Genomic DNA, 10,568 nt, shown 5'->3' with positions numbered 1-10,568 from the left:
GCAAGTCCCTTTACTCGTTCCTTAATGCATCATCCCGCAAATAACTCATTAGTCACATTGCTTGCAAGGCTTATAGTGATGTGCACTGCCGAGAGGGCCCAGAGATACCTCTCCGATACTCGGAGTGACAAATCCTAATCTTGATCTATGCCAACCCAACAAACACCTTCGGAGACACTTTTAGAGCATTTTTATAATCACCCAGTTATGTTGTGACGTTTGATAGCACACAAGGTGTTCCTCCGGCATTCGGGAGTTGCATAATCTCATAGTCAGAGGAATATGTATAAGTCATGAAGAAAGCAATAGCAATAAAACTAAACGATCATCATGCTAAGCTAACGGATGGGTCTTATCCATCACATCATTGTCTAATGATGTGATCATGTTCATCAAATGAAAACACATGTCTATGGTTAGGAAACTTAACCATCTTTGATTAACGAGCTAGTCAAGTAGAGGCATACTAGGGACACTCTGTTTTGTCTATGTATTCACACATATACTAAGTTTTAGGTTAATACAATTCTAGCATGAATAATAAACATTTATCATGATATAAGGAAATATAAATAACAACTTTATTATTGCCTCTAGGGCATATTTCCTTCAGCCTCCCACTTGCACTAGAGTCAATAATCTAGATTACAAAGTAATGATTCTAACACTCATGGAGTCTTGGTGTTGATCATGTTTTGCTCGTGCAAGAGGCTTAGTCAACGGGTCCGCAACATTCAGATCTGTATGTATTTTGCAAATCTCTATGTCTCCCTCCTTGACTTGATCACGGATGGAATTAAGTGTCTCTTGATGTGTTTGGTTCTCTTGTGAAATCTGGATTCCTTCGCCAAGGCAATTACTCCAGTATTGTCACAAAATATTTTCATTGGACCCGATGCACTAGGTATTACACCTAGATCGGATATGAACTCCTTCATCCAGGCTCCTTCATTTGCTGCTTCCGAAGCAGTTATGTACTGCGCTTCACACGTAGATCCCGCCATGACTCTCTGCTTGGAACTGCACCAACTGACAGCTCCACCATTCAATATAAATACGTATCCGGTTTGCGACTTACAGTCATCCGGATCAGTGTCAAAGCTTGCATTGTCGTAACCATTTACGACAAGCTCTTTGTCACCTCCATAAACGAGAAACATATCCTTAGTCTTGTTCAGGTATTTCAGGATGTTCTTGACCATTGTCCGGTGATCCACTCCTGGATTACTTTGGTACCTCCCTGCTAAACTTATGGCAAGGCACACATCAGGTCTGGTACACATCATTGCATACATGATAGAACCTATGGCTGAGGCATAGGGAATGACTTTCATATTCTCTCTATCTTCTGAAATGGTCGGGCATTGAGTCTGACTCAACTTCACACCTTGTAACACAGGCAAGAACCCTTTCTTCGACTGATCCATTTTGAACTTCTTCAAAACTTTATCAAGGTATGTGCTTTATGAAAGTCCAATTAAGCGTCTTGATCTTTCACTATAGATCTTGATGCCCAATATATAAGCATCTTCACTAAGGTCATTCATTGAAAAATTCGTATTCAAGTATCCTTTTATGCTATCCAGAAATTCTGTATTATTTCCAATCAACAATATGTCATCCACATATAATATTAGAAATGCTATAGAGCTCCCACTCACTTTCTTGTAAATCCAGACTTCTCCACAAGTTTGTGTAAAACCATATGCTTTGATCACACTATCAAAGCGTATATTCCAACTTCGAGATGCTTGCACCAGTCCATAAATGGATCGCTGGAGCATGCACACTTTGTTAGCACCTTTAGGATCGACAAAACCTTCTGGTTGCATTATATACAACTCTTCTGTGAGAAATCCATTAAGGAATGCAGTTTTGACATCCATTTGCCAAATTTCATAATCATAAAATGCGTCAATTGCTAACATGGTTCGGATAGACTTAAGCATCGCTATGGGTGAGAAGGTCTCATCGTAGTCAACCCCTTAAACTTGTCGAAAACCTTTTGCAACAAGTCGAGCTTTGTAGATAGTAACATTACTGTCAGCGTCAGTCTTCTTCTTGAAGATCCATTTATTCTCTATGGCTTGACGATCATCGGGCAAGTTAACTAAAGTCCACACTTTGTTCTCATACATGGATCCCATCTCATATTTCATGGCCTCAAGCCATTTCGCAAAATCTGGGCTCATCATCACTTCCTCATAGTTCATAGGTTCGTCATGGTCTAGTAACATGACTTCCAGAACAGGATTACCGTACCACTCTGGTGCGGAACGTACTCTGCTTGACCTACGAGGTTCGGTACTAACTTGATCTAAAGTTTCATAATCATCATCATCGGCTTCCTCGCTAATTGGTGTAGGCATCACTGGAACTGATTTCTGTGTTGAACTACTTTCCAATTCGGGAGAAGGTACAATTACCTCATCAAGTTCTACTTTCCTCCCACTCACTTCTTTCGAGAGAAACTCCTTCTCCATAAAGGATCCATTCTTAGCAATGAATATCTTGCACTCGGATCTGTGATAGAAGGTGTACCCAACAGTTTCCTTTGGGTATCCTATGAAGACGCATTTCTCCGATTTGGGTTCGAGCTTATCACGTTGAAGCTTTTTCACATAAGCATCACAGCCCCAAACTTTAAGAAACGACAGCTTATGTTTCTTGCTAAACCATAATTCATATGGTGTCGTCTCAACGGATTTAGATGGTGCCCTATTTAACGTGAATGCAGTCGTCTCTAAAGCATAACCCCAAAACGATAGCGGTAAATCGGTAAGAGACATCATAGATCACACCATATCTAATAAAGTGCGGTTACGACGTTTGGACACACCATTACGCTGTGGTGTTCCAGGTGGCATGAGTTGTGAAACTATTCCACATTGTTTCAAATGAAGACCAAACTCATGACTCAAATATTCACCTCCACGATCAGATCGTAAAAACTTTATTTTCTTGTGATGATGATTTTCCACTTCACTCTGAAATTCTTTGAACTTTTCAAATGTTTCAGACTTATGTTTCATTAAGTAGATATACCCATATCTACTCAAATCATCTATGAAGGTCAGAAAATAACGATACCCGCCGCGAGCCTCAACACTCATCGGACCGCATACATCAGTATGTATTATTTCCAATAAGTCAGTGGCTCGCTCCATTGTTCCGGAGAATGGAGCCTTAGTCATCTTGCCCATGAGGCATGGTTCGCAAGCATCAAGTGATTCATAAGCAAGTGATTCCAAAAGCCCATAAGCATGGAATTTCTTCATGCGCTTTACACCAATATGACCTAAACGGCAGTGCCAGAAATAAGTTGCACTATCATTATTAACTTTGCATCTTTTGGCTTCAATATTATGAATATGTGTATCACTACGATCGAGATTCAACAAAAATAGACCACTCATCAAGGGTGCATGATCATAAAAGATATTACTCATATAAATAGAACAACCATTATTCTCTGATTTAAATGAATAATCATCTCACATCAAATAAGATCCAGATATAATGTTCATGCTCAACGTTGGCACCAAATAACAATTATTCAGGTCTAAAAGCAATCCCGACGGTAGATATAGAGGTAGTGTGCCGACGGCGATCACATCAACCTTGGAACCATTTCCGACGTGCATCATCACCTCGTCCTTAGCCAATCTTCGTTTAATCCGTAGCCCCTGTTTTGAGTTGCAAATATGAGCAACAGAACCAGTATAAAATACCCAGGCGCTACTACGAGCATTAGTAAGGTACACATCAATAACATGTATATCACATATACCTTTCACTTTGCCACCCTTCTTATCCGCCAAATACTTGGGTCGGTTCCGCTTCCAGTGACCAGTCCCTTTGCAGTAGAAGCACTCAGTTTCAGGCTTAGGTCCAGACTTGGGCTTCTTCCCTTGAGCAGCAACTTGCTTGCTATTCTTCTTGAAGTTCCCCTTCTTCCCTTTGCCTTTTTATTGAAACTAGTGGTCTTGTTAACCATCAACACTTGATGCTCCTTGTTGATTTCTACCTCCGTAGCCTTTAGCATCGCGAAGAGCTTGGGAATTGTCTTTTCCATCCCTTGCATATTATAGTTCATCATGAAGCCTTTATAGCTTGGTGGCAGTGATTGAAGAACTCTGTCAATGACACTATCATCAAGAAGATTAACTCCCAGCTGAGTCAAGTGGTTATGGTACCCAGACATTCTGAGTATCTGTTCACTGAGAGAACTATTTTCCTCCATCTTGCAGCTATAGAACTTGTTGGAGACTTCATATCTCTCAACTCGGGCATTTGCTTGAAATATTAACTTCAATTTATGGAACATCTCATATGCTCCATGATGTTCAAAACGTCTTTGAAGTCCTGATTCTAAGCCATAAAGTATGGCACACTGAACTATCGAGTAGTCATTAGCTTTAGTCTGCCAGACGTTCATAACGTCTGGAGTTGCTCCTGCAGTGGGTCTTGCACCTAGCGGTGCATCCAGGACGTAATTCTTCTGTGTACCAATGAGGATAATCGTCAAGTTACGGACCCAGTCCGCGTAGTTGCTACCATCATCTTTCAACTTAGCTTTCTCTAGGAACGCATTAAAATTCAAGGGAACGGTAGCATGGGCCATTGATCTACAACAACATAGATATGCAAAACTATCAGGACTAAGTTCATGATAAATTAAAGTTCAATTAATCATATTACTTAAGAACTCCCACTTAGATAGACATCCCTCTAGTCATCTAAATGATCACGTGATCCATATCAACTAAACCATGGCCGATCATCACGTGAGATGGAGTAGTTTTCAATGGTGAACATCACTATGTTGATCATATCTACTATATGATTCACGTTTGACCTTTCGGTCTCGGTGTTCTGAGGCCATATCTGCATATGCTAGGCTCATCAAGTTTAACCCGAGTATTCTGCATGTGCAAAACTGGCTTGCACCCGTTGTATGTGAACGTAGAGCTTATCGCACCTGATCATCACGTGGTGTCTCGGCACGACGAACTATCGCAACGGTGCATACTCTCGGAGAACACTTGTACCTTGAAATTTAGTGAGGGGGCATCTTATAATGCTACCGCCGTACTAAGCAAAATAAGATGCATAAAGGATAAACATCACATGCAATCAAAATATGTGACATGATATGGCCATCATCATCTTGTGCCTATGATCTCCATCTCCAAAGCACCGTCATGATCTCCATCGTCACCGGCTTGACACCTTGATCTCCATTGTAGCATTGTTGTCGTCTCGCCAACTATTGCTTCTACGACTATCGCTACTGCTTAGTGATAAAGTAAAGCAATTACATGGCGTTTGCATTTCATACAATAAAGCGACAACCATAAGGCTCCTACCAGTTGCCGATAACTTTTACAAAACATGATCATCTCATACAACAATTTATATCTCATCATGTCTTGACCATATCACATCACAACATGCTCTGCAAAAACAAGTTAGACGTCCTCTACTTTGTTGTTGCAAGTTTTACGTGGCTGCTACGGGCTTCTAGCAAGAACCGTTCTTACCTACGCATCAAAACCACAATGATTTTTCGTCAAGTGTGTTGTTTTAACCTTCAACAAGGACCGGCTGTAGTCAAATTCGATTCAACTAAAGTTGGAGAAACAGACACCCGCCAGCCACCTGTGTGCGAAGCACGTCGGTAGAACCGGTCTCATGAACGTGGTCATGTAATATTGGTCCGGGCCACTTCATCCAACAATACCGCCGAATCAAAATAAGACGTTGGTGGTAAGCAGTATGACTATTATTGCCCACAACTCTTTGTGTTCTAATCATGCATATCATCTACGCATAGACCTGGCTAGGATGCCATTGTTGGGGAACGTAGCATGCAATTTCAAAAAAAACGATCATGCAAGATCTATCTAGGAGATGCATAGCAACAAGAGGGGAAGAGTGTGTCCACGTACCCTCGTAGACCGAAAGCGGAAGCGTTAGGTTAACGCGGTTGATGTAGTCGAACATCTTCATGATCCAACCGATCCAAGTACCGAACATACGGCACCTCCATGTTCAGCACATGTTCAGCTCGATGACGTCCCTCAAACTCTTGATCCAGCAGAGGGTCGAGGGATAGTGATACATCTCCAACGTATCTATAATTTTTTATTGTTCCATGCTCTTTTATTATCAATCTAGGATGTTTTATAATAATTTTATAGTCATTTTATATCATTTTTAGTACTAACCTATTGACATAGTGCCAAGTGGCGGTTGATGTTTTTTCCATGTTTTTTACATCACAGAAAATCAATATCAAACGGAGTCCAAATGCCATGAAACTTTATAGAGATTTTTTGTGGACCAGAAGGAAGATGTTGGGCCCTGGTTGCGCCTGGGGGAGTCCCGAGGAGGGGACAACCCACCAGGGCGCACCAGGAGGCCCAGGCGCGCCCTAGTGGGTTGTGCCCACCTTGGGTGCCCCCCGGACCGCCTCTTTGCTCTATAAATACCCCAAAAATCCCAGAACCCTAGGGGAGTCGATGAAATATTTATCCAACCGCCGCAGAGTCCGGAACCACCAGATCTAATCTAGACACCATCATAGAGGGGTTCACCACCTTCATTGGTGCCTCTCCGATGATGTGTGAGTAGTTCTTTGTAGACCTTCGGGTCCGTAGTTAGTAGCTAGATGGCTTCATCTCTCTCTCTCTTGATTCTCAATACAATGGTCTCTTGGAGATCCATATGATGTAACTCTTTTGCGGTGTGTTTGTTGGGATCGATGAACTTTGAGTTTATGATCAGATCTATCTTTTTATATCCATGAAAGTATTTGAGTTTCTTTGATCTCTTTTATGCATGATCTCTTATAGCCTCGTATTTCTTCACCGATATTTGGGTTTTGTTTGGCCAACTTGATCTATTTATATTGCAATGGGAAGAGGTGCCCGGTAGTGGGTTCGATCTTACGGTGCTTGATCCCAGTGATAGAAAGGGAACCGACAACTATGTATCGTTGCTAGTAAGGATAAAAAGATGGGATCTATATCTACCGCCATATATAAATGGATCTCGTCTACATCATGTCATCGTTCTTATTGCATTACTCCGTTTTTCCATGAACTTAATACACTAGATGCATGCTGGATAGAGGTCGATGTGTGGAGTAATAGTAGTAGATGCAGGCAGGAGTCGGTCTACTAATCTTGGACGTGATGCCTATGTAATGATTATTGCCTGGATATCGTCATAATTATTTGAGGTTCTATCATTTCCCAACAGTAATTTGTTTACCCACCGTTTGCTATTTTTCTCGAGAGAAGCCACTACTGAAACCTACGGCCCTCGGGTCTTCTTTCTCATATTATTTGCCTTTGCGATCTACTTTTATTATCAGATCTATTAAACCAAAAACCCAAAAATACCTTGCTGCAATTTATTTTATTTGGCGTTTGATCTATCAATATTTACAACTTTCTCCCGTCCTCTTGCCATTTCTGGCGTCGTTACCCAAAAGGGATTGACAACCCCTTTAACATGCCTGGTTGTGAGTGGTTGTTATTTGTGTGCAGGGGTTGTTTACGTTGTGTTGCTTGGTTCTCCTACTGGTTCGATAACCTTGGTTTCATATCTGAGGGAAATACATGTCGCCGATGTGCTGCATCATCCCTTCCTCTTTGGGGAAAAACCGACGTAGCTTCAAGCGACATTAGAGAGTTCCATCAGCACGACGGCATGGGGACGGTGATGGTGATGTGATTCGCGCAGGGCTTCGCCTAAGCACTACAACGCTATGACCGGAGGGGTAAACTGTGGAGGGGGGCACCGCACACGGTTAAGAGAACAATTGATGTGCCTTTGGGGTGCCCCCCGCCCCTGGATATAAAGGAGGGGAGGAGGAGGCCGGCGGCCAGGAGGGGCTCGCCAAGGGGGGAGTCCTACTAGGACTCCTAGTCCTAGTAGGATTCCCCCCTCCACTTTTCCTTTCTCCACCGAAGGGAAAAGGAAGGAGACGGAGAGGGATTGGGAAAGGGGGCACCGCCCCCTCCCCCTAGTCCAATTAGGACTGCCATGGGGCAGGGGCACGGCCACCCCTTGCGGCCCTCCTCTCTCTCCACTAAGGCCCAATATTTCCCCCGGGGGGTTCCTGTAACCCCTCGGTACTCCGGTAAAATATCCGAACCACTCGAAACCATTCCGATGTCTGAATACTACCTTCCAATATATGAATCTTTACCTCTCAACCATTTGTAGACTCCTCGTCATGTCCGTGATCTCATCCGGGACTCCGAACAAACTTCGGTCACCAAAACACAAAACTATACTACAAATCATCATCGAACGTTAAGCGTACGGACCCTGCGGGTTCGAGAACTATGTAGACATGACCGAGACACATCTCCAGTCAATAACCAATAGCGGAACATGGATGCTCATATTGGTACCTACATATTCTGCGAAGATCTTTATCAGTCAAATTGCAATAACAATATACGTTATTCCCTTTGTTATCGGTATGTTACTTGCCTGAGATTCGATCGTCGGTCTTATCATACCTAGTTCAATCTTGTTACCGGCAAGTCTCTTTACTCGTTCTGTAACACATCATCCTGTAACTAACTCATTATTCACATTTCTTGCAAGGCTTATAGTGTTGTGCATTACCGAGAGGGCCCAGAGATACCTCTCCAATACTCGGAGTGACAAATTCTAATCTCGGTCTATGCCAACCCAACAAACACATTCCGAGACACCTATAGAGCATCTTTATAATCACCCAGTTACGTTGTGACGTTTGATAGCACACACGGTGTTCCTTCGGTATCCGGGAGTTGCATAATCTCATAGTCAGAGGAATATGTATAAGTCATGAAGAAAGCAATAGCAATAAAAGTAAACGATCATTATGCTAAGCTAATAGATGGGTCTTATCCATCACATCATTCTCTAATGATGTGATTGCGTTCATCAAATGACAACACATGTCTATGGTTAGGAAACTCACCCATCTTTGATTAACGAGCTAGTCAAGTAGAGGCATACTAGGGACACTTTGTTTTGTCTATGTATTCACACATGTACTAAGTTTCTGGATAATACAATTCTAGCATGAATAATAAACATTTATCATGATATAAGGAAATATAAATAACAACTTTATTATTGCCTCTAGGGCATATTTCCTTCACCTCCGGCCTCTGCATCTAAGCGATGCATGCAACCATTATATTAATTAACCCGACACCAACTACTTGATCCAGGAGGTAGCATGGCTACGGCCTATGGAGGTATACAGTACGCCATCGTGGACGAGCTCATGAAGGACGTCGCCAGCCTGTCCCTCCACCAGTACGGGCACCGCGTCCTGGAGTCATGCTTCCTCAAGACTGGCGAGTCTCGGGTGAAGGAAATATGCCCTAGAGGCAATAATAAAGTTGTTATTTTATATTTCCTTATTCATGATAAGGTTTATTATTCATGCTAGAATTGTATTGATCGAAAACCTTAATACATGTGTGAATACATAAACAAACATCGTGTCCCTAGTGAGCCTCTACTAGACTAGCTCGTTGATCCAAGATGGTTAAGGTTTCCTAACCATTGACATGAGTTGTCATTTGATAATGGGATCACATCGTTAGAAGAATGATGTGATGGACAAGACCTATCCATTAGCTTAGCATAATGATCGTTCAGTTTTTATTGCTATTGCTTTCTTCATGCCAAATACATATTCCTTCGACCATGAGATTATGCAACTCTCGAATACCAGAGGAATACCTTGTGTGCTATCAAAGTCACAACGTAAATGGGTGATTATAAAGACACTCTATAGGCATATATGAAGGCGTTTGTTGAGTTGGCATAGATCGAGATTAGGATTTGTCACTCCGAGCATCGGAGAGGTATCTCTGGGCCCTCTCGGTAATACACATCATAAGAAGCCTTGCAAGCAAAGTGACTAATGAGTTAGTTGCAGGATGATGTATTACGAAACGAGTAAAGAGACTTGCCGATAATGAGATTGAACTAGGTGTGAAGATACCGATGATCGAATCTCATGCAAGTAACATACCAATATACAAAGGGAATTACATATGTTGTCATAACGGTTCGACAAGTAAAGATCTTCGTAGAATACTTAGGAACCAATATGGACATCCAGGTTCCGCCATTGGTTATTGACCGGAGAGGTATCTCGGTCATGTCTACATTGTTCTCGAACCCGTAGGGTCCGCACGCTTAACATTCGATGACGATATAATATTATATGAGTTATGTGATTTGGTGACCGAATAGTGTTTGGAGTCCCGGATGAGATCACGGACATGATGAGGAGTCTCGAAATGGTCGAGAGGTAAAGATTGATATATTGGACCATAGTATTCAGACACTGGAAGTGTTTCGGGGGTACCGGGTACTTATCAGATCACCGGAAAGGAGTTTCGGTCACCCGCGGCAAAGGTATGGGCCTTATGGGCCAAGAGAGGGAACACACCAACCCACAAGGGGCTGGTGCACCCCCATAGATGGCCGGCCTATGAGGAGGAGAAGGAAAGAGGTGAGGGCAAGGAAAGTGTGCA

This window comes from Triticum dicoccoides, chromosome 4A, assembly GCF_002162155.2.
Source record: "Triticum dicoccoides isolate Atlit2015 ecotype Zavitan chromosome 4A, WEW_v2.0, whole genome shotgun sequence".
Taxonomy (NCBI): domain Eukaryota; kingdom Viridiplantae; phylum Streptophyta; class Magnoliopsida; order Poales; family Poaceae; genus Triticum; species Triticum dicoccoides.
The sequence above is the reverse complement of the archived record's forward strand: the minus strand, read 5'-3'. Positions refer to the sequence as shown.